Raw genomic sequence first — 23,282 nt, forward strand, 5'->3', positions numbered from 1 at the left:
CTCAAGCTTTCTTCTTTTTCTCTCAGCACATTTTTGTCTCCTCCATGGATTTGTCCCAACTTGTCGAACATTGTCTTTGTAGTATTACATTCCTTTACATCATCAAATTCAACATAACTCAAAGAAGATGCTGATCTATCATCATTTCATTATGCTCTTGCTTCTCTTTTACTTGTTGAACAGTCATGGGTCTAGGAACCTGTTAGCCTTATTTTGAGTCGCCATTGTTTGATTTTTCTATGTTTTCTTTGACATGCTTAGGTTATCTATTAAAACCACTTTCCTCGATTTCATGTTTCCCCAGATACCATCAAACATTGTATGAAGGAAGTCATCTTGTTCTTTCTGTCACATCTTTCATACTTTGAACTTCTTTGAGCCCCTTTGAACCTTGGTTCGAAGTAGTTCAAAGAAGTTTAACCAAAGGTTTTTGTACTGACCGTTTACTTGCAGGTGGGACGGACTAAATATTAAAAAGGTGTTCTTTCGAAGCACTTTGAACCCCTTTGAATCTCAGTTCAAATAGTTCAAAGTGGTTCTACCATTGAAGATTTTGTAGCGAAAAGTGCTCATGGTTTCTTGAGAGTTCCCAATTTTCGAGGCATTAATTGATATGTCAGGGAATAATGATTCAGAGTCATGCCTTGATTTCAAACATGAGAAGAGTTGTCATCATGACTTGGAAAGGGAAATATTTCACCCAAAAAATGGATTGTTTGTCAGATGAAGGTGATCATTGCAAGGACAACCACAAAAGGGAGTTATTAAATGAAGAGGTCTTATCATGAGTTTTTCTAATGTGTGAATCTGGCCACAACTGATTTGCCATGAATGCCTCATTATGAGACCATACTTCTACGTATATGTTCTCCTTTTCCTTTAAAACAACACAAGTTTCCTCTTTTTGTTTGTTATGCAAAATAATGTATTGAAGGAGAAGCGATAGAAAGAGAAGGAAAGAGGTCTGATTTTTCCTAGTGAGCTATAGGTGAGAATACATGATATCCCTCCCTTTGTTCTATCTTCTATGTGCATTTCAGAGAAAGAATCAATATTGGGCTTTATTTCCCTTGCTTAAAATGAAGTCTATTTTGCATTTCTTCGGGAATGTTTCGAGTTTAGAATGTGAGGGACCTATCATTTGTGATACTAATTTGGAGGGCATCAAAGTAGAAAGGTTGCAAGCTAATTTTCTTGAGCAAGCTGATGAGGTGAATGGTTGTTTAGAAATTTTAACCAGTGGTCTAATTGAAGTTGTGGCTTTTCCCTCTACTCTATTGAGTCTTGAACTACTTTAGCTTTGTATTGATTACTATGATGTAAGGACTAAAATCATTTTGAACAAGGATGGAAAACCCATGCTATCTATTTCCAGGGAAACCATCTCCTTAATTTTGCATTTACCTGAAGGTACCTTTGTTGCATTTATCCCTACCTAGTCCCTGGTCAAATATCACGAAAGCCCAAATAAATACCATAACATCTTGGCTAGGAAATGGATAGAAACCAATTATGGAGGTGGTTCAAGGCTACCCAAGATAGTCATCAAAGACCACATGAAACCCCATATTCATGACCTCATGGTTCTATTACATCGGATTAAAGGTTCAGCTGATGTCTTTCTTTTTGAAGAATGGATGTATTACTATGTAGAGATTATTCTAAAAGGACAATAGTTGCTAGATTGGGCTGAGGTGATTACTAGTTCATTAAGGAGCCAACTCAAGCATGCTAAAGAATCTAGGGAGAATTTCTACATGGTCTCTTATCTAACTTATTGCATCACTTGTGTTAGTAAAATTACCTCTCTTCCACATGCAATCTGGAGTGAAGATATAACTGTTTACCAATATTGTCCTCTACTCTAAAGGGACATGGTGTTAGAAGATTTTAGGAAAGTGCATGACGTGCTAATAGAGAGGGTGCATTTGAGCTTTAAAAAGGCACCAATGTCAAGGTTATCCTTAGAAGCCCAAAAGTTAATCCAAAACTATGGGATATTTTTTATCCAGTTTCCTAAATTCACCTATTTCAGGGTGGGCGGTTTGAAGAAGAGGCGATGAAACTGCCTTGTTACACACTTGATTATTTTGTCTTAGTTGAGGTCTGTAGGCAGTTGTTTTTAGTAATCAATGATAACTTGCCTCAAGAAAATTGGGAATTAGTTTTCCCTATTAAACGTGGCCCTTTAAATTGTAGCATCATGATAAATGATTCGATCATTGGAAGAAATTTGCTTGGTTTTAATTTTGAATCCTATCAAGGAAGAAGGTATTTTGATAACAAAGGATTTGTAGCCCAAGTTCTTGGTTTAAAAGGCTAATCATCTACAGTTCCACACTTAGAGGATTTGTGGTAGGATTGCAATAATGAAGAGGAAGTGTTAAGAAGACAAAATTCAAGATTAATGTTTCAACAAATCAATTCCCTCAAGTTGAAGTTCCAATTAGAAGGAGTGGTTGAAAATGGTTCAGACATTGTCAAACCAGGATGGGAAGAAGCAAGTGAGTCGAAACAATTAGAAGTGGATTAGAACCAAGAAGAAGAGGATGATATAAATTTGAGAACTAGATCCATCCTCACTCAAATGGATAACTAGATAAGGAGAAGAAACACGAGGAAAATTAATGAACAACAAGCAGGAAAATCTCCAAAAATAGTTTCTTTTTCTGAAACACTAACTTTTGACATTCCAGTTTCATCTCATGTTGCAGGTAGTTCAATGACTCCTAATAGGAAAAAATGAATGCCATCTCCTACACAAAACACAACCCCTAGAACTAGGTCCAAAACCAAATCTGAGGAACTCATGCAATAGGAGATTCAAAAAGAGAAGATGATGGCTCAAGGATAGGGTCTAGGTGATGAACTTAGTTTTCAGATAATCTCGATGGTGATGTGTAGTTAATTGAAGATCCTAGGATGGATAGACCAACCCAAGTTCATGACTCCTACCAAAGAAACCCAAGGAATCTCCACTACTCCCATTATCCCATCTTGGTTGTCTAATTCAATCAGCAAGAAGAGGAACCTACAACCTATGGCTGCACCAGTCATGGACATTGTCACCAAATATGCAACCTATGGCTCTAAGATCAAGAAATTAAAGAGTGATACTCACCTAATCAAAGATCCAATAACCAGGAAAATAATAGTGGAAGTAGCCACATACAAACAGGAGAATGAATTTGGATAAATTGATACTGAGGGCCTTAAGGTCACCTCTATGGAGTTAAGAACCATAAATTGAGACATAGGTAATCACTTTTTCAAGTTCTCCACGGATCACATGCTGACCTAGTCAGAAAAGGATAGTAAAGAAAAGAAAGAACTCAAGGCGCTGGTGATTACCATGGCTATCTATATAGATTCATTGATGAATCTTAGTGCTCTTCTAGTGGTTTAGACTCCACATTCTTTCAATCCAAATTCTACATATAGCCAACTGCTAGTCAAACAAATCCAGAAGGGAATATTACTCTCAGAAATGGTGCAAGGTTGGGTAGTCTCCATAATCAAAGAAGGCAACAAATTTATTGCAGATTTCACTACTACCTGCACTGAAGGAGAAACACTATTAGATGAGATTCAAACTCTCATACTAGGATGGGAAGCTGATCGTAACCGATGTCAAGCCATCATGTTTCAAGTTAACAAAGTTGAAAAATATGGAGTACTAAAGTTTCTTGGCGAAAATCCTATGAAAACTTAGGATTCGTGCATGTTATTCATCCTAAAAAGTAGTATGGCTTGGAAGGAGTCTATCTATAGAGAAGCCATTGAGGAAATGTAGTCAATTGAAACTAAGATTTCCAAGATGCACAAAGAGCTCCTAAAGGATGTGAATGTTGTAAATCCCACCAGGATTCCACAATTCAAGGATGGCAATTTAGAGTCTAAGGTGTTGACAAAAAGTTTTTATGATGCAATAATGAAGCTTAAAGACAATGATACACCTACTGCCAAAAATTTTATGACTTCAACAAACATCAAATCAATGTTATACTTAAACAAGAACCTCATGCCACAACAAAGCCAAAAGATTAAAGAATTCAAATGGCAAAAAGGTGCCTACAGATCCAAGTTGTTGAGTTTGAAAAACCCATACTCCCATGCAATGTAGGAATTCATGAACGCCTTCAGAAGCTGGAAGTTGGTGAAGCAAAGCATGGCTGACGAAGAGAAAACTGGCGATGAAGTCTAGCCAAATAAGTTACTTTCTATTTATTTTTGAAATTGTTTCAAAAACTCTTTACTATTCATAGATGCTTTAACCGAAAGGTTGGGCTTTAATGGAGGCCTTTTCGGATATGTAAAAACTATAAATGTTGGAGCATTTAACTAGTTAGGGGTTAGAGATTAGAAAGCTAGAATATACTTTGATAAAATTATTGTTGTTTGAAGTTAATTAGATTGAAATAGTGATAAATAGATAGTATATATATAAATACTCTTTCAAAAGATCACGTGCTGAGGAATTTTTTTGAATATATATATATCATCTTTTACTATGCTTTAAAACATAGTGTTTGAAGCAAATTGATCATTTTTACTTTGTGAACTTTGATAATTAGGTGTATGTGATATCTGTTGCTATTTCTTTGTAGTCTATGTTCATTTATTTCCTTGCATAATTAGTTCAAGTTGTGGTGGTATCTAGGTTTTAGATTAGATGGTTGTTGATGAAAAGACTATGGGATTTTCATTTACTTTTGTAAACAAATATGTGAATTGTTACCTCAGTACCTAAGAGTACGTGAGAGCCCCTTATGCACTTTTTGGTAAAAGTGTGCATTTAGCTATTATTAGTTTCCTTGAGTTTGCTAATAAATTTTACAAAGGGAGCTGTATGTATAAATGCAAAGGGAAAGCAAATAATATGAAGTTTTCCCAACTATTGTGAATATTTTTGGATTTTTCAAATCTTGGGCATAGATTAAATTATTGATTAATTGAAAAAGACAATCTGTTCACCAAAAAAATTTGGTGACTCTACTAGGGAAGAGTCCTTGTAGAAAGAGGACCCAACCTCTTTAAATACTGATGAATTACAATGGTTCTTTCGTGTGATAATGCATTCCTTGTGTTGCAGCCCAATCTCAAATTTGAAGATACACAAGAAGATATAATTTTTTATTTAACTTCAGCTGCTTGGACACTGTGTCAGAACAATTAGCAATTTCAACAATTGTTGAACATTCTTCAAAGAGAAGAAGAAAATGCTGAACTTTTGAGAGGCATGCCAGAAGTTTAAGAAGAAGCCGTGGTTAATAGACTTGCCCAAGCACCTACAAGACCCTAAGAAAAGGAGGCAAGAAGTAGACCTGGCTGCCAGGAGGTATACAAGAAGGGAAAGAGAAAAGGGGATTTAAGACAAAAACTTTGAACCTTTAAAGAACTTGAGTTTCCTACTTGATTTTAGTGACCCAACGAAGAAAATAACTAAATCTTTTAGTAGACCTAGTTCTCTAGCTTTCTCACCATTAGTGCAATCCTTACTCCCATTGAAAGCTCTAGTTCCCTCTCATTTGAATATTCAATCTTTGCAATTTGTATTACCAAACATGGTTGTCAACCAACCATGGGGGTAGAATATAGGTCCATTGAATCTTGGTGTCAACCCTACAATGTTGCCTAAAGGTACAACCAATTTTTTTCCCAAATGTAGTGGAGATGGTAAGATTTCTACAGATGATCACTTGAGCACTTTCCATATAGTTTGTGGAATTATAAGTGTTCCTACTCAAGAAATTGTTGTTAGGTTGTTTGTTCGAATGCTAACTAATGTTCTTGCTGATTGGTTCAACCATTTGCCCCAACATTCCATAACTAGTTGGAATGTTGTTTTCACAACATTTGAAACTAGATTCAAAGCCCTTGATAATGAGTGTTCCTTGTTGCTTTAGCTTAGCCAATTAAAAAAGGAAATGCATGAACCCATGAGAGAATTTGTGGCAAAGTTTAATAGATTAATCCAAAGAATCCCAGCCACATAAAGACCTAATGGGGAAAATTAGAAGATATTCTCTATTAATGTTGTTCCTCCAGACATGAGTTTCCATCTTATTAAAGATACAATTGTTGATTTAGTTGTTGTTCAAAGGCTAGCTATTCAATTAGAGGATGTACTCATTACTGTTGGTAAATGGAGAAGAGAGGTTCAATCCTCTAGGGCCACTTCAACCTCTACTCCCATAGACCCTTTCATGCAGAGGTTGATGAATGACATGGCAATGATAAAAAGACAACAAAATAGACCTAATGGCCCTTACCAATCCCCTTATTAGGATATTAATAGATCCAACAACCCCAAGGTCATGGCAAGGCTCCATCTTTGATCACTCCTCAAACAAGGTTATAGATTGAGGAAGCCCCTAAAGAAACCATGTGTTGTTTCCATTTGACTATAGATCATGATGGGAAGACTTGTACTAATTGGTTAAGGTGTGTTCAGATAGCAAAGGATGCTCTTGGCACTGAACAACCAATTGAATGTGAAAAGGTAGAAAATGAAAGTGCATGAACCTATTTTGTTGAATATGAGTCTGACATAGAAAGGGGACGTGATGCTTTCGTGATGCTCCAAGACCCTTCTTGCACCATATTGACTAGAAATCAAAGGAATAAGAAGTCTTATGTAGGAACCAACACAACTCTACAAAGTTTTAAAGGGAAGGAACACGTACACAATGACCCAAAAAAGAATGTAGAGCTCAAAATATTATCCAGAGCAGAATCGACAACTAGTATGTCAGCCTTTGACATTGTGGAATTTTTCAAATCTTCTTCTCTATCTATTTCTCTTGTTGAATGCTAAGACTAAATCCTAAGGAGTTAGATAAATTAGTCTAGTATGTGAAGGAAGAGTCTATTACTAATGCCCAATTTGCTGATAATGTAATTGGAAATCAAATACCTTTAGATAAGTCAATTTTGGTATCTAAAAGATATATAGAGAGTGCCTCCAACATAGAGCCAGTGGTCAATGTTGTAGAAGGAGAGACAAAAGAGAGGAAACCTAATCCTTTCTATGTATCCTTATTATTAAATGGAAAAAAACTCAACAATTGTATCATTGACTCTAGAGCCTCCAACAATATTATGCCAACCCCTGTTGCTAAGGCCCTTGGCTTAGACCTCACTAAAACTTTTGCAGACAGGAAGTAAGTACCCCTTGTTGGCTAGGTGAAGATGCACAAGCTATTCTTTATGCTTGCGCAGATAAAAGGTTGAAACTCACCATCTTGGTAGCTGACATAGGAGCTAGTTATGGAATGTTGCTTAGTATAACTTTTTGCAAGGATATGGGTGGAGAAATCAAGATGGATTGGTTTGAATCTTACATTCTAGTAGGCTAGAAGAAGATAAAATTAGAACCAAAGCCAAAGAATAAATATATAGTTGTGCCTTCGGACAATCCTAAAGCCCATATACTATACAAAGAATGTCAGTTTGGAAACTATGTTATTTTTCTTGAAGGAAAACTTGAAGAAGATAAAGAAGAAAGTCATAAAAGCACTCTATGGGCCTTGGAATTTGATGGTAGTTGCTCTAATTTAGGATAAAGGGTAGGAGTTGTTTTGATTTCACCTTCAGGAGAAATGTCTCTGTTCTCTTTTAAATTGGACTTTCATAACACAACTAATACTACAGAATACGAAGCATTGCTCTTAGGACTATAGGAAGCCAAGGCAAAGAAGATAAAATAATTGAAGGTTAGAGGTGATGCTGAACGCATCATAAAGTAGGTAAGAAAATAGTTTTTTGTGAAAAATGATAAGTTGAGACACTATAGAAATCTGGTTTGGGATGAGATTGAATCCTTTGATGCTTTCTCTATTGAATTTTATGCGTTGTTCTCAAAATACTAAAGTTGATTCCTTAGCTATTTCAGCCTCTTTGTTGCTACCACATCCAGAGTTCAAAAGTGATACTTATAGAATTGAAATGATTTATAGACCTAGGGTTCCATATAATGTAAATCATTGGCAGGTTTTCGATAATGATGCACAACTAAGAGATTTTATTGAATGTGCTGGAAATTTTGCCGATACTTGCTTTGAAGGGTCAAACAATGATGGCAAATTAGTTGGGGAGGCATTAGTTGGATCAAGAGAAGTCATTCAATTAAAAGGCAATAGAATTCCAAAAGGGTTAGTGTCTTTAGAACATCTCTTTGGAAGAAAAGATGATAATGCCATGAAAAGGGAAGATGATCCTAATAAAAACCTTAGGGAACATGACAAATTAAACATTGGAAATGAAGAGGATCCTAAGTGGATTTCCATCAGTCGAACCTGTGCAAAAAAGGAGAAAGATAGATTGTCAAAACTTCTTGCCAAATACCAATATGCTTTTTCCTAGGGATACAAAGATTTAAAGAATTTCAGGAATGGGAAATTTATGCATCACATACCTTTAAAATCGAGGGCTACTACTTTCAGACAAAAACTCATAAATTATAACCCTAAGGTGTCCGAGGCTATTTTTAGGGAGGTAGAGAAGATGTTGAAAGCCCGCATAATTTATCTAATTCATCACTTGACTTGGATAGAGAATATTGTTCCTGTGAGAAAGAAAAATGGTGAAATAAGAATTTTTGTAGACTTTAGAAATTTGAATCAAGCTAGTCTCAAGGACAATTACATAATCCGCACTATGGATCATGTTATGCAAATAGTTGCTAGATTTGAAATTATGTCGATGCTTGATGGGTATTCAGGATACAATCAAATTAGGATTTCACCTGTAGATCAGCACAAGACAACCTTCATAACTCCCTGGGGCACCTTTGCTTATAATTGAATGCCATTTGGCCTGATCAGTGTAGGAGTGATGTTTCAAAGGGAAATGAATTCTTCCTTTAAAGATTTGAGGGATAAGATAATTATGATATATCTTGATGATTTGACCGTATATTCTAAAAGGAGAAAACATCACTTGAGAGATTTAGAGGCAGTGCTAAGCTGATGCAAACAACACGGTATATCTCTCAATCCTAAAAAATCTATTTTCTTTGTGAAGGAAAATTGCTTGGGCATATTGTTTCAAAAAAGGGTATAAGAATTGACCCAGATAGGGTGGAAGTGATATAGAAGTTGACCCTACCCACTAATAGGAGCAATTTAAAATCTTTCTTTGGTTAGATTAATTTCTTGAGAAGTTTTGTTCCCAAGTTTTTTGAAAGAGTAAGACATATGCTGAACGTGATGAGCGAAAAGCATCCTTTCAGATGGCGAGAGGAAGGTAGGAAATCTTTTGAAGATATTAAAATAGCCATTTCAAATGCTCCCATTCTGTTAAGCCCTGATTTTGAAAAATATTTTGTTATCTACTACTATGCTTCATAACACACTCTGTCAAGTATTCTAACTCAAAAGGATGATAAGGACAATGAAACCCCAATTATTTTCATAAGCATTCCCCTAAAGAAGCATGAATTGAATTACACTCGAATGGATAAATATGCATTCCTCCTGTGGTGAAAGCAACAAAGCAGTTCAGGTATTACATTTTACATTCCCATTCAATTGTCTATGTACCTGAGAAAGTAGTAAAAAGTATATTAACTCAACATGAAATTGGGGTAAACAAAATAGCTGTGTGGGTGACAAAGGTTCAAGAATATGATTTAACCATCAGACCTACTTCTTTGGTAAGGGGATGAGGTTTATACAAGTTAATAGCTAAAAATAAAGAATCATTTCGTGAGAGCACTGGAGTAACTCCTTTTGTCCTGTTAGTAATCTCAACAGATCCCTGGTTCTCTAATGTAGCATACTTTTTGACATATGGTGAATGCCTCGTGAATATGAGCTATAAAGAAAAACACAATCTTAGACTAAAGGTGGCAAAATATGTAATTTCTAATGGTGTGTTGTATAAAAGAGGAGTGGAGGAAACCTTTTTGATGTGTGGACAAGGAGCAACAAAAAAAGTTGTTAAAATTATATCATTCAAATGTTTGTGGGGGACACTTTTCATCTACTGTAACCGCCTTCAAAATTATTAGAAATTTCTTTTACTGGCTAGGTATGTTTAAGGATGCTTATCCTTTTGTAAAAAATTGTGAAAAATGCCCTCTTTATTGGTCGCCCTCAGTTAGTAGCTTTGCCACTAAGGCCAATAGTAATTGATGAACCTTTTCATCAATAGGGTATGGACTTCATTGGGCCATTAAATCCTCCATCTAGTGTTGGGCATGTGTACATATTAATAGCTACTAATTACTTCACCAAATGGGTGGAAGCTATACCAACTAAGAAGGCCAACTCACAGGTGGTGTGTGAATTCCTAGTTGAATACATATTTGTTAGGTTTGGGGTTCCTAAAAAACAAGTAACTGATAATGCAACCTATTTTTCATCTGAAGAGATCTCCCTTTTTTGCTATGAGCATGACATATCATTAGCTCACTCCTTAGTTTACTTTCCTTAGGGAAACAGGAAGGCAAAATCTAGCAATAAAGTTTTGATTGCCATAATGAAGAAATTGGAAGATAATAACCCCCAAAATTGGCACAAAAAGCTATATGAAGAATTGTGGGCTGATCAAATCACTCCTAAAAGAGCTATTAGCATGGCCCCTTTTGAATTAGTGTATCGAGTAGGTGCCAAAGTGTCCTTGCCTTTGCGAGTTATCTACTACAAAATTGTAGTCTATAATTGAGGATGGCTTTTTCCAAGACTCCCTAGAGAAAAGGGTAATGTATTTGAATAAACTAGAAGAAGAAAGAAATAAGATTTTTTATCATATTACTGGAAATTAGATGAAGGTAAAATAAATTTTTGATATGAGAGCCAGACCTCACAACTTCTTAAAAGGGGACAAAGTTCTCTTATGGGATAAAAGGAGGGAACCTAAAGGAGGGCATTGCAAATTTGATTATGTATGGAAATGACCATTCATTATTATATAAGTCATTGGCCCGAATGTTTTTTGCCTGAGTTACCCAGATGACACAGGTCTGCCATTTACATATAATGGGCAAGACCTAAAATTGGTAAAGATGTAATTTCTCAAGAGTCCAAATCATGTACATATTCCATTTTTGGCTTTTCGTCCTGCTTTTCCTTATTTTTCCCATTGTTTTTCCACTTTGGTGTGTTCTTGCACTAGTTTTGTCTCTAGTATTCTAAGTTCCCTGTGTACTTCATATACACAGTCCCCAATCAGAGCCCTTGTTAGCCTTATTTTGAGTCGTCATTGTTTGATTTTTCTATGTTTTCTCCAACATGCTCAGGTTAGCTATTGAAACCACCTTCCTCAATTTCATGTTTCCCTAGATACCATCAAACATCATATGAAGGAAGTCACCTTGTGTTGTCTGTCGCATTTTTGATACTTTGAACCTCTTTGAACCCCTTTAAACTTTGGTTCAAAGTAGTTCAAAGAAGTTCAACCAAATGTTTTTGTACTAAGCATTTTCCTACAGGTGGGATCGACTAAATATTACAAAGGTGTTCTTTCAAAGAACTTCAAACCCCTTTGAATCTCAGGAAGTAGTTTGAAGTGGTTCTACCATTGAAGATTTTGTGGCAAAAAGTGCTCATGATTTCTTGAGAGTTCCCAATTTTTGAGGCATTAATTGATATGTTAGGCAGTAATGATTAAGAGTCATGGGCCTTGATTTCAAACATGAGAAGAGTTGTCATCATGACTTAGAAAGGGAAATCTTCGGCCCAAAAAATGGATTGTTTGTCAAATGAAGGTGATCATTGTAAGGACAACCACAAAAGGGAGTTATTAAATGAAGAGGTCTTATCATGGGTTTTTCAAATGCATGAATCTAGTCATAACTGATTTTCCATGAATACCTCATTATGAGGTTGTACTTCCACCTATATGTTCTCCTTTTCCTTTAAAAGAACACAAGTTTCCTCTTTTTGTTTGTCATGCAAAAGAATGTATTGAAGGAGAAGTAGCAGAAAGAGAAGGAAAGAGGTCTAATTTTTCCCTGCAAACTATAGGTGAAAATATAGGATATCCCTCCCTTTGTTCTATATTCTATGTGCATTTTGGAGAAAGAAACAGTATTGGGCTTTATTTTCCTTGCTTAAAATGAAGTCTATTTTGCATTTCTTCGGGAATGTTTTGAGTTTAAAATGTAAGGGACTTGTCATTTGTGATACTAATTTGGAGGGCATCAAAGTCGAAAGGTTGCAAGCTAATTTTATTGAGCAAGCCGATGAGGTGAATGGTTGTTTAGAAATTTTAACTAGTGGTCTAATTGAAGTTGCGACTTTTCCCTCTGCTCTGTTGAGTCCTGAAGTACTTCAACTTTGTATTGATCACTATGATGTAAGGACTAAAAGAATTTCTATTTATTTCCAGGGAAACCATCTCCTCAGTTTTGCATTTACCTAAAGTTACCTTTGCTGCATTTACCCCTACCCAGTCGCTGGTTAAATATCAAGAAAGCCCAAATAAATACCCTAACATCTTGTGTAGAAAATGGACATAAACTAATTATGGAGGTGGTTCAAGGATACCTAAGATAGTCACCAAAGACCACATGAAACCCCAAATTTATGACCTCATGGCTCTGTTACATCAAGTTAAAGGTTCGGTTGATGTCTTCCTTTTTGAATAATGGATGTATCGCTATGTAGAGATTATTCTAAATGGACAATAGTTGCTAGATTGGGCTGAGGTGATTGATAGTTCATTAAGGAGCCAACTCAAGCATGCTAAAGAATCTAGGGAGAATTTATACATGGCCTCTTATCTGACTTATTGCATTGCTTGTGTTAGTAACATACCTCTCTTCCACATGCAATCTAGAGCAAAGATATAACCGTCTACCAATACTGTCCTCTACTCTAGAGGGACAGGGTATTAGAAGATTTTAGGAAAGTGCATGACGTACTAATAGACATTGTGAATTTGAGCTTAAAGAAGGCACCAATGCCAAGGTTATCCTTAGAAGCCCAAAAGTTAATCCAAAACTATGGGAGCTTTTTTATCTAGTTTCCTAAATTCACCTTTTTCAGGGTAGGCGGGTTTGAAGAAGAGTCAATGAAAATGCCTCGCTACGCACTTGATTATTTTATCTTAGTTGAGGTCTGCAGGCAATTATTTTTAGTAATCAAGGATAACTTGCCTCAAGAAAATTGGGAATTAGTTTTCCCTATTAGACTTGGCCCTTTAACTTGTAGCAACATGATTAATGCTTCTGTCTTTGGAAGCAATTTTCTTGGTTTTAATTTTGGATCCTATCAGGGAAGGAGGGATTTTGATAGCAAAGGATTTGCAGCCCAAGTTCTTGGTTTAAAAGGCCAATCATCTATAGTTCCACACTTAGAGGATTTGTGGCAAGATTGCAAGAATGAAGAGGAAGTGTTAAGAAGAAACCATTCAAGATTAATGCTTCAACAAATTAATTCCCTCAAGCTAAAGTTCCAATAGGAGTGGCTGGAAATGGTTTAGACATCATCAAACCAGGATGAGAAGAAGTAAGTTGAAATAATTAGAAGTAGATTGGAACCAAGAAGAAGAAGATGATATAAATTTGAGAACCAGATCCATCCTCACTCAAATGGATAACTAGCTAAGGAGAAGAAACATGAGGATAGTTAATGAACAACAAGCTGGAAAATCTCCAAAAATAGTTTTTTTTTTTGAACCACTAACTTTTGACAATATGGTTTCATCTCCTATTGGAAGTAGTTCAACGACTCCTAATAGGCAGAAAAGAATGCCATCTCCTGCATAAAACATAGCCCCTAGAACCACATCCAAAACCAAATCCAGGGCACTCATGCAATAGGAGATTCAAAAAGAGAAGATAGGGTCTAGGCAATGAACTTAGTTTTTCAGATAATCCTGATGGTGATGTGCAGTTAATTGAAGCTCCTAGGATAGACCATCCTAAGTTCATGACTCCTACCAAAGAAATCCAAGGAATCTCCACTACTCCCATTATCCCATCTTGGTTGTCCAATGTAGTCAACAAGAAGAGGAACCTACAACCTGTGTCTACACTAGTAAAGGACATTGTCACCAAATACACAACCCGTGGCTCTAAGATCAAGAAATTAAAGAGTGATGCTCATCTGATCAAAGATCTAGTAACCAAAAAAATAACAGTGGAAGTGGCCACATACAAACAGAATAATGAATCTAGGGAAATTGATATTGAGGGTCTTAAGGTCATCTTTGTGGAGTCAGGAACCATAAACCAAGTCACAAGTAACCACTTTTTCAAGTTCTCCACGAATCACATGTTGACCAAGTAAAAAAAGGATAGTAAATAAAAGAAAGAACTCAAGGAACTGGTGATTACAATGGCTGCCTATATAGATTCATTGATGAATCTTAGTGCTCTTCTAGTGGTTCAGACTCTGCAGTCTTTCGATCCAAATTTTGCAGATAACTAACAACTAGTCAAACAAATGTAGAAGGGCAAATTACTCTCAGACATGGTGCAAGGTTGGGTAGCCTCCATAATCAAAGAAGGTAGCAAGTTTATTCTAGATTTCACTACTACCTACACTGAATGAGAAACACTATTGGGTGAGATTCAAACTCTCATACCAGGATGGGAAGCTAATCATAACTGATGTTAGGCCATTGCATTTCACGTTAACAAAGTTGAAAAATATGGAGCACTAAAGTTTCTTGGTGAAAATCCTATGAAAACTGTGGATTTGTGCATGCTATTCATCCTAAAAAGTAATATGGGCTAGAAGGAGTCTATCTACAGAGAAGCCATTAAGGAAATGCAGTTAGTTGAAACTAAGATTGTTGGGATGCACAAAGAGCTTCTAAAGGATATGAATGTTGTAAATCCCACAGGGATTCCACAATTTGAGGATGGCAATTTAGACTCTGAGGTGTTGACAAAAATTTTCAATGATGTAATAATGAAGATCAAAGACAATGATACACCTACTCCCAATGATTTTACTACGTTGGCAAACATCAAATCGATGTTATACTTAAATAAGAACCTCATGCCATGGCAAAGTCAAAAGATTAAAGAATTCAAATGGAAAAAATATGCCTATGGATCCAAGTTGCTGAGTTTGAAAAACCCGTACTACCATGCAATGCAGGAATTCATGAACGCCTTCAGAAGTTGGAAGCTAGTGAAGCAAACCATGGCTAACGAAGATAAAACTAGCGATGGAGTCTAGTTGAATCAATTACTTTTTGCTTATTTTTAAAACTGTTTCAAAAACTGTCTTTACTGTTTGTAACTATTTCAACTAAAAGGTTGGGCTTTAATGGAGGCCTTTTCAGATATGTAAAAACTATAAATTCTAGAGCATTTAACTAGTTAGGGGTTAGAGATTAGAAAGCTAGAATATACTTTGGTAAAATTATTGATGTTTGAAGTTAATTAGATCAAAATAGTGATAAATAGATAGTATATATAAAAATACTCTTTCAAAAGACCATGTACTGAGGAAATTTTTTTAATTTATACATCTATCATCTTTTATTGTACTTTAAAATGTAGTGTTTAAATCAAATTGATCATTGTTACTTTGTGAAATTTGATAATTAGGCATATGTGATATCTGCTACTATTTCTTTGTAGTCTATGTTCATTTATTTCCTTGCATAATTAGTTCAAGTTGTGGTGGTATTTAGTTTTCAAATTAGATGGTTGTTGATGAAAAGACTATGGGCTTTTCATTTACTTTTGTAAACAAATATGCGAATTGTTACCTCAGTACCTAAGAGTACATGAGAGCCCCTTATGCACTTTATGGTAAAGTGCACATTTAGCTATTATTAGCTTCCTTGAGTTTGCTAATAAATTTTAAAAAGGGAGTTGTACCTATAAATATAGAGGAAAAGCAAATAATATGAAGTTTTCCCAACTGTTGTGAATATTTTTAGATTTTCCAAATCTTGGGCATAGATTAAATTATTGATTAATCAGAATAGACAATTTGTTCACCAAAAGAACCTTAATGTATTCAATCTCCAACTTTAGATAGATGTAATTTCATTAGATGTTACTATTTTGGGAAGTTCTTGTTCAACTTAGGTACCTCTCTCTTGCTCTCTTGTACATCTTGATCTTTAGCTTAAGTCTTTCAAACTTTACTTACAAGAACTAAAATATCTAATGCCAATTGTTAGAATATTTAGAATAAATAAAGGTGGGGGGGGGGGGGGTGGAGGAGTGAACCAGTTATCCTTAGGTCCAAATGTATTAATTCAACATTTACTAACTTCAAACAAATTAAACTATCTCATTAAAAAACTCAATTAATATAACAACTCATCAACAAATTAAAATTTTGTTCATTACTTAATGATATATGACACTAGGATTTAACATGGAAACCCAACTTGACAAAAATCACTAACATGCTACCACTTTTCACTCTTCTGAAGTGATCTCAGTTCAGAGTCAACCCTATTAAAGGTTACAAGACACACTATTAGGTGTGACCCTGTTAAAGGATTTAATCACCATGTGAGGAATGGCCCAGTTAGAGGAATTTGGATCATTTCCTTAGAATGTCATCTTGATTAAAGGATTTTCAAAATGATTGTTAGGTCAACATTGATTAAAGGATTTTGACAATCACAATGATTAAAAAGTAACAACGGTTTGATTTGTAAGATACAACTCACTTTGCAAATTTAGATCTCCATTCGGCTCATTTTTTGGTTTACTAACTGGACTTCATTATCATCTCCTATTGAAAATATTATGAAAAGCTATGTTACTAAGAGGGGAGGGGTGAATCAGTAGCAGATAAAAATTTGAACTTCAATTACCAATTAATCCTTCATATATATTCTGATCTAATTGCATGCATGAGAAAATGAAAACATGAAAGCATACACAACACTTTAACATGAAAGTATACCCAAAAACCTTCCAAATAGAAAGTAAAATTGGGGTGGGGATGATACCCACAAGCTTTAGTACTACAACATAAAGTTGGTCGGTTAACACTTACAATGATCACTTCTAATGATCTACCATGTTAGGAGCAATAAGGACTGCTAGGTCCACCTTGTTAAAGGATTTACAAACATACAATGAAGTATGCACTTGATAAAGATATTTACACAAGACTATTAGGTCTACCTTGTTAGAGGATTTGACTGATCCAACTGTTACGATGAAGCAATAGCTGATCTTTGATCTACAACTTACTTTGCTAAATGAGATTCCACTAAGTGTACAAATCACCTTACTTTTCTAGATGAATCTTTTCTTCTCCTTATACAGTTGTAGCCTTTGTAATTCACTCTTTTTCTTTTCTTTGATTATATTCCTTCCATTCAATTACATTTCACACATTCACTTTTTCACACTTTTGGATGTGATATAATATATTACATATATATCGATCTAATTACAAAATTACAAAGTTGGCCATAATACAAGTTTACACAAATATTGCAAAGTCGACTCAAATGTAGAAACTCATGTTCTGAAGACTAACTTGGTGAGGTTTTGATATTCAATATCCACTGTCAATGCTCAACATCATCATGCACTCAGTAGATGTAGAATCTCAATCCATACTGGTCACTTCCAAGTAGTCTTGAACTCGGTCTGCACTAGTGACTTTGTGAATATTGTGAAACTTAGCATATAAACTGAATCACTTGATTCACACTACATGGCTTGGTCAATGCTCTCACTACAAGCTGGGTATAAATTGAATCATTTGGTTAACATTGAGTAGCTTGGTTAATACTGGACTTGCATCACATCAACTATGAACTCAGTAAGAATTGCACAACTTGGTTTGCATTGGTAAACTCGACATACACTAAGATGCTCAGTTTACATTGCTGATCATTATCATAGTAGTAATTGCTTGACACAAACTAAAATCTGTCCAAAGGACTTGGTAGCAAGGTAGAACTCGGTAACAACTAAAATGCTCGATTAACACTGTTAACTATACAATAAGCTCGGTAGATACTTACAATCTGAATAAGTTTATGTCACTAATAACAAACTTGATTATTATGTCAACATCTCTATCACTAATTTTCTTGGCGACCCTTCAAGAAATCACACTTCGCCAATATCTTCATTCCGCCTTTGCTAGTTTATTCTTAGTAGGTTCTCCTTTAGATCACCAATCAACAATGAACCAACCTTAGAAAATATCTCTCATGTCCTCTTAAATAGGTAATTTTGATATTTTTTCTCTTAAACATCATCGTAGTGTTGGCTACAATTGAATAATTATGTGTTGTCTTTGATGTTACACAAATGTCATATCATTTGTCTTTCAGTGCATGCTAAAATCAATCGAGTAGTGCAGATAGTTTTCTATGTCTACCGAGCGTTCTTGTGTAGAAGGTAGTGTATACCGAGTTTACTTGGGCATCAAAAGTAATCTGTAGAAGATGAGTGTTAACCAAGCTCACTCATTTAATGAAGGAAAGGTTAGACAAAATCAATTTTAACTAAGTTCACTCGGCTACCAAAGGATCGTTGCGAGTTTGCAGTGTTAACCGAGCTTCTATTGATTAACACAAGAAATTGTTCTTGAGTTAGTGTTTACTAAGCTGGATTGGCTAACGAAGGAATTTCCTATTTTGGCATATTAAACTTAATTAAATAATTGATTCTAGCTGACTAAGAGGATGAATGATAAATATTCTAAGTTGTATTTGAGTTGACTTGACAATAAGAAGGATATAAGTATAAGGTCAAGTTGTGAGATAGAAAGAGTAAGAAATGTGCGAAAGAGGCATTAAATATTTGAAGATTTCTCTAAGGAAGTGAATCTGGAGGTTAGAAAGATGTGTTTGAGGAACTAAAAGGATATATTTGATCAGGAAGGATCAAGTACAAGCCAGAATAGAGATCTATAATCAACAATTTAGTTGCATCTCAATCAAGTCATCTCATTGTTACTCTCTAACCATTGTAGCAGTGATCTAAATCTCTTAACAGAGTTGGTTTAACATCCATTTGTAAATTCTCTAACAAGGTGGTAGTTCTATTGAATTGTCTAAAGACCTCTAACAAGGCCACTCCTAATAGGGTGATTAAATCCTTTAACATGGTCACACCTAACAGTGTGTTTTGTAACCTTTAATAGGGTTGGCTCCTAACAAGGCTCACTTCAGAAGAGTGAAAAATAGTAACTAGTTACAATTGATGGTTTTTCTCAAATTGGGTTTCTACGTTAAATCTTGGTGTCTCATATGCTCATGCTATTTTTGTATGCTTGAAATTAAGATAAAGTAAGGATAATCACTGATAACATCTTAAGATCTGCAAAGTTATTTCATAACCAAGTACATTCATTATTTACTGAGTTACAACATTAACTGTGTATGGGCTGAGTATCAATATTTTAGTTATTAGAGTTTGTTTTGTACTGACATCTAAAGGGATCTTGGATTTATTTTTTGAAGTAATTAATTCACCCCTCCCCTCTCAGTTACTCTCTTATATTCCCAACAATTTGTACATCAGAGCTTTTGGTGCTTGTAGAGAAGGTTTCAAGGGCCTAAGCTAAAGATCAAGATGTCTTACAAGAGAGAGATTCCAAAGTTGAATAGAGATAATTTTGTAGCATGGCAATGACTTATGAGGTTACATCTAGCTACTATCAGTGATTCAGGTTGCAAATATCTTGATGTTGAATATAAAACTCCCACTAGAACATTATCAATTGAAGATATTGATGAGAAGAAGAACCATCATGATTATTGATATTGCATCTACTCTTAGTTATGCTAAATTTGATGAGGTAAAGGACTATAAATCAGCTCATGCAATGTGGACCAAACTAAAAGATATTTATGGAGGAGATAACAATGTAAGAAGAGCAAAAATAGAAAGTCTTAGATGACAATTTGACCAAATGAAAATGAGAGAAGATGAAATCATTGCAAAATATGTGGAAAGAATCAAAGCTAGTATAAGTGGAATCAAAGAATCTGGAGGAGACATTAAGGAGGAAACTATTGTAAGCAAGGTACTTAGAAATCTTCTTCCTATCTATGCAATTAGAGTTTCTGCTATTCAAGAAATGGGATATGATGGATGCTCTAGTTGGAAGATTGATAGCTTTTGAACTACATAACTATGATAACTATGTTCTTGTTTCCAAGAATATTGAGTTTGCATTTGAAGCCAAACTTTCACTCAAAGAAAAGAGCAAGAAATCAAAAGATAATCAATCATAAAGTGAAGAAGAAATTGAAGAAAGTTCTAACAGTGATCTTGAAATTGTTAAAGCCCTACTTGCAAAGAAATACTCCAAAGGCAGAGGAAAGTACAAAGGTAAAATCCCTCTAATATTTTTTCTTGTGAAGAAAGTCACAAGTACAAAGGCAAGAAGGAATTCAAAAGTCACGAAACCTACAAGGACAAAGGTAAGAAAACTTGTTTTATGGCCAAAGATTATGATAACAGTGAAGATGAAATAGTGTATATTGCTGTAAAAGATGAATCTAATGATGAAGGAGATAAGATGGCACTTATCTCTCATGTTAGCAAAAATGACACATGGATTATAGATAGTGGATGTTCACACCATATAACTGGAGACAAATCAAAGTTTGAGCATTTTGAATATTATGATGGAGGAAGTGTAAGATTTGGTGATAATGAACCTTGTTGCATAAAAGAAAAAGGTCGTATCTCATTAACTAATAAACTTGCTTGTGATAATGCCTATTTGGTTGAAGGTCTAAATCATAATCTATTGACTGTGGCACAATTGAACAACATTGGATTGAAGGTTGAATTCATGAATAACAAGGCAAAATTGTTGGATGACAAAGGAAATCTGGTTGGATTAGGCAAGCAAACAAAAGGTAATCTATTTTATCTTGATCTTGGTGAATGGTCATGTTTTATTTCTCAAGTAGAAGAAAGTTGGTTATGGTATATGAGACTATGTCATGTAAACTTTGATAATATGGTCAAGATAAGTAAACTTAAAAGAGTAAGAGGTATTCCTAGTTTGAAGAAACTTGATGTTGGTCTTTGCAAGAATTGCCAAATTGGCAAGATGGGAAATACTAGATTTAAAAGAAAAAACTATCAGTCAGAAGGAATCTTGGAAATTGTACATACTAACTTATGTGGACCTATTGGAATAGAAAGTTACGGTGGAGAAAAGTTTTTCATTCTTTTTGTTGATGATTATTCTAGAATGATGACTATGATGTACCTAAAAGAAAAATTAGAAGCTTTTGAGAAATTCAAATGATATCTGGCAAGAGTAGAGAAAGAAACTAGAAAGAGATTGAAATGGCTAAGATCAGATAGAGGTGGTGAATTCATCTCCAATGAATTTAATCATTTTTTTATTGAAAGAGGAATCAAAAGACAAGTATCAACCCTTGATAAACCTCAGTAGAATGGTATAGCTAAAAGAAGAAATAGATCCATCATGGATTGTGCAAGGACACTAATGATATAAAAGAAAGTTTCTATCAAATATTGGAAGGAAGCTATTAACACTTTAGTCCATACTTTGAACTGAGTTTAGTTGAAGAAATACTTAAACCAAACTCCCTATGAACTATGGTATGGCTACAAACCAAATGTAAGTTACTTGAAAGTATTTGGCAACAAATGTTACATTTTGAAAGAATCTAAAAAATGAAAATTTGTTGTAAAAGGTGATGAAGGCATATTTCTAGAATATTCCTACAAAAGTAAAGCATACACATGTTTGAATTTGTCTACTCACAAGATCATAGAAAGTGCACATATGAGAATTGATGAGTTTGCAAAAAAGAGTGAAGAAGAAAGCAAAAAGGAGCCAGAAGATTACTGAAGATTTGTTTATTATGAAATTGATACATTTCCAAATATATTTGAAAGAAAGGAGACTTCATCTCTGTTGCCCGGTTATAAGATTTGCTTCAATTTTGTAAGCCATGATTAATTTTTGAAACTCGCCTAATTTTAAGCTTTAAAATGGCCATGTTATTTTTGAATTCTTGTGAGTTTCTAAATCTTCATGTCATTGGCTCGTTCCCAGCTCCGCACAGCACTTGAAAATTTTAAATCTGACTTCTGAGCCTCAGGTTATTGCAGGTTAATGGAGAGACCCAAAAACACGTTTTTCCTAACCATTAACCTCTCAAAAGGTTAATGATAACCTCCAAAAACACATTTTTCCTAACCATTAACCTCTCAAAAGGTTAATGATAACCCCCAAAAACATGTTTTTCCTAACCATTAACCTCTCAAGAGGTTAATGATAACGTCCAAAACATGTTTTCCTTAACCTCTCTAAGACAATCCTTAACTTTCTTTGTTTAGCTGATTAAGGTTAAGAACTGGAAGTAAGATCATCTAAAAGACAAGTGCAGATATTGCGCGTGGTTGATCTTAAGGTGGAGGAAATGGAAAAGGATAGCTGGAAAATAGTTGTGTTCACAAATAATTTTGAAATGCTCAGAGATTTTGGTGTTGAGAGTGAAAATTTTCAATCTATTTACCAACATATGGTTAACAGGAGGAAAAAGAAAAGAGAGAAAGTCAAGTACTATTAAATGGCATGGAATGCTGCAACTTCTATTTCCTAGTTACATTACCAACTTTAGTTTGTGCAACTTGCTGTAAACATAAATTGGGGAAATTAAAAATGCGGTGCTTGTTTCTTCATATGTATTTCGTGCCACCTAAAGAGCAGAAGTTCGATGGAGTGCCATCCCATGGTTTATACAATTGAAATCGCTATGCTCATCTTTTGCAGGAATTTATTGATAAAAGAAATGTATGAGAAGGTAATCTATTCCATGCCCACTTCATTATTAGTGGGATTATCAAGGAGAATAGTTTTTATGAATTAAAACTCGCTACCATGTACGAAAACTGGAGATTTAGAGAATGCACGCCTAGTGTTTGATGGAATGCTTGAATGAAACATGGTATCTTGGACCGCCCTAATTTCAGGATATGATTAGTATGGGCTAAGCAGCGAGGCCTTGAAACTATTTTCTCAGATGGAACTCTCGGGTGTATATCCGAATCATGTCACACTTGTTTCCACTCTCAGTGCGTGCGCCTAGCTATTTTCTATAGACCAGACAAAACAAGTGCACTCATACACTATCAGAATTGGTTGTGGATCTGGTATCTTTGTTGAAAATGCACTCATCAATGCATATGTAAAATGTGGATCTCTAGAACATGCACGTCGAATGTTTGAAAAAATGGCTAAATGAGAGTTGTCTACCAGAATTAGCATTCAGGGGAGGCTTCATTCTTAAGAAGATCATGGGTCCACTTTCTTTAGGAAGGCGACCCATCTGTGGCATTCAACTACTTTCAGAACCTAGTTGATCTGCAACGTTGTGTGGCAGGA

Source organism: Cupressus sempervirens, chromosome 3 (assembly GCF_028749045.1).
Source record: "Cupressus sempervirens isolate cs-2001-9-10 chromosome 3, ASM2874904v1, whole genome shotgun sequence".
NCBI lineage: Eukaryota > Viridiplantae > Streptophyta > Pinopsida > Cupressales > Cupressaceae > Cupressus > Cupressus sempervirens.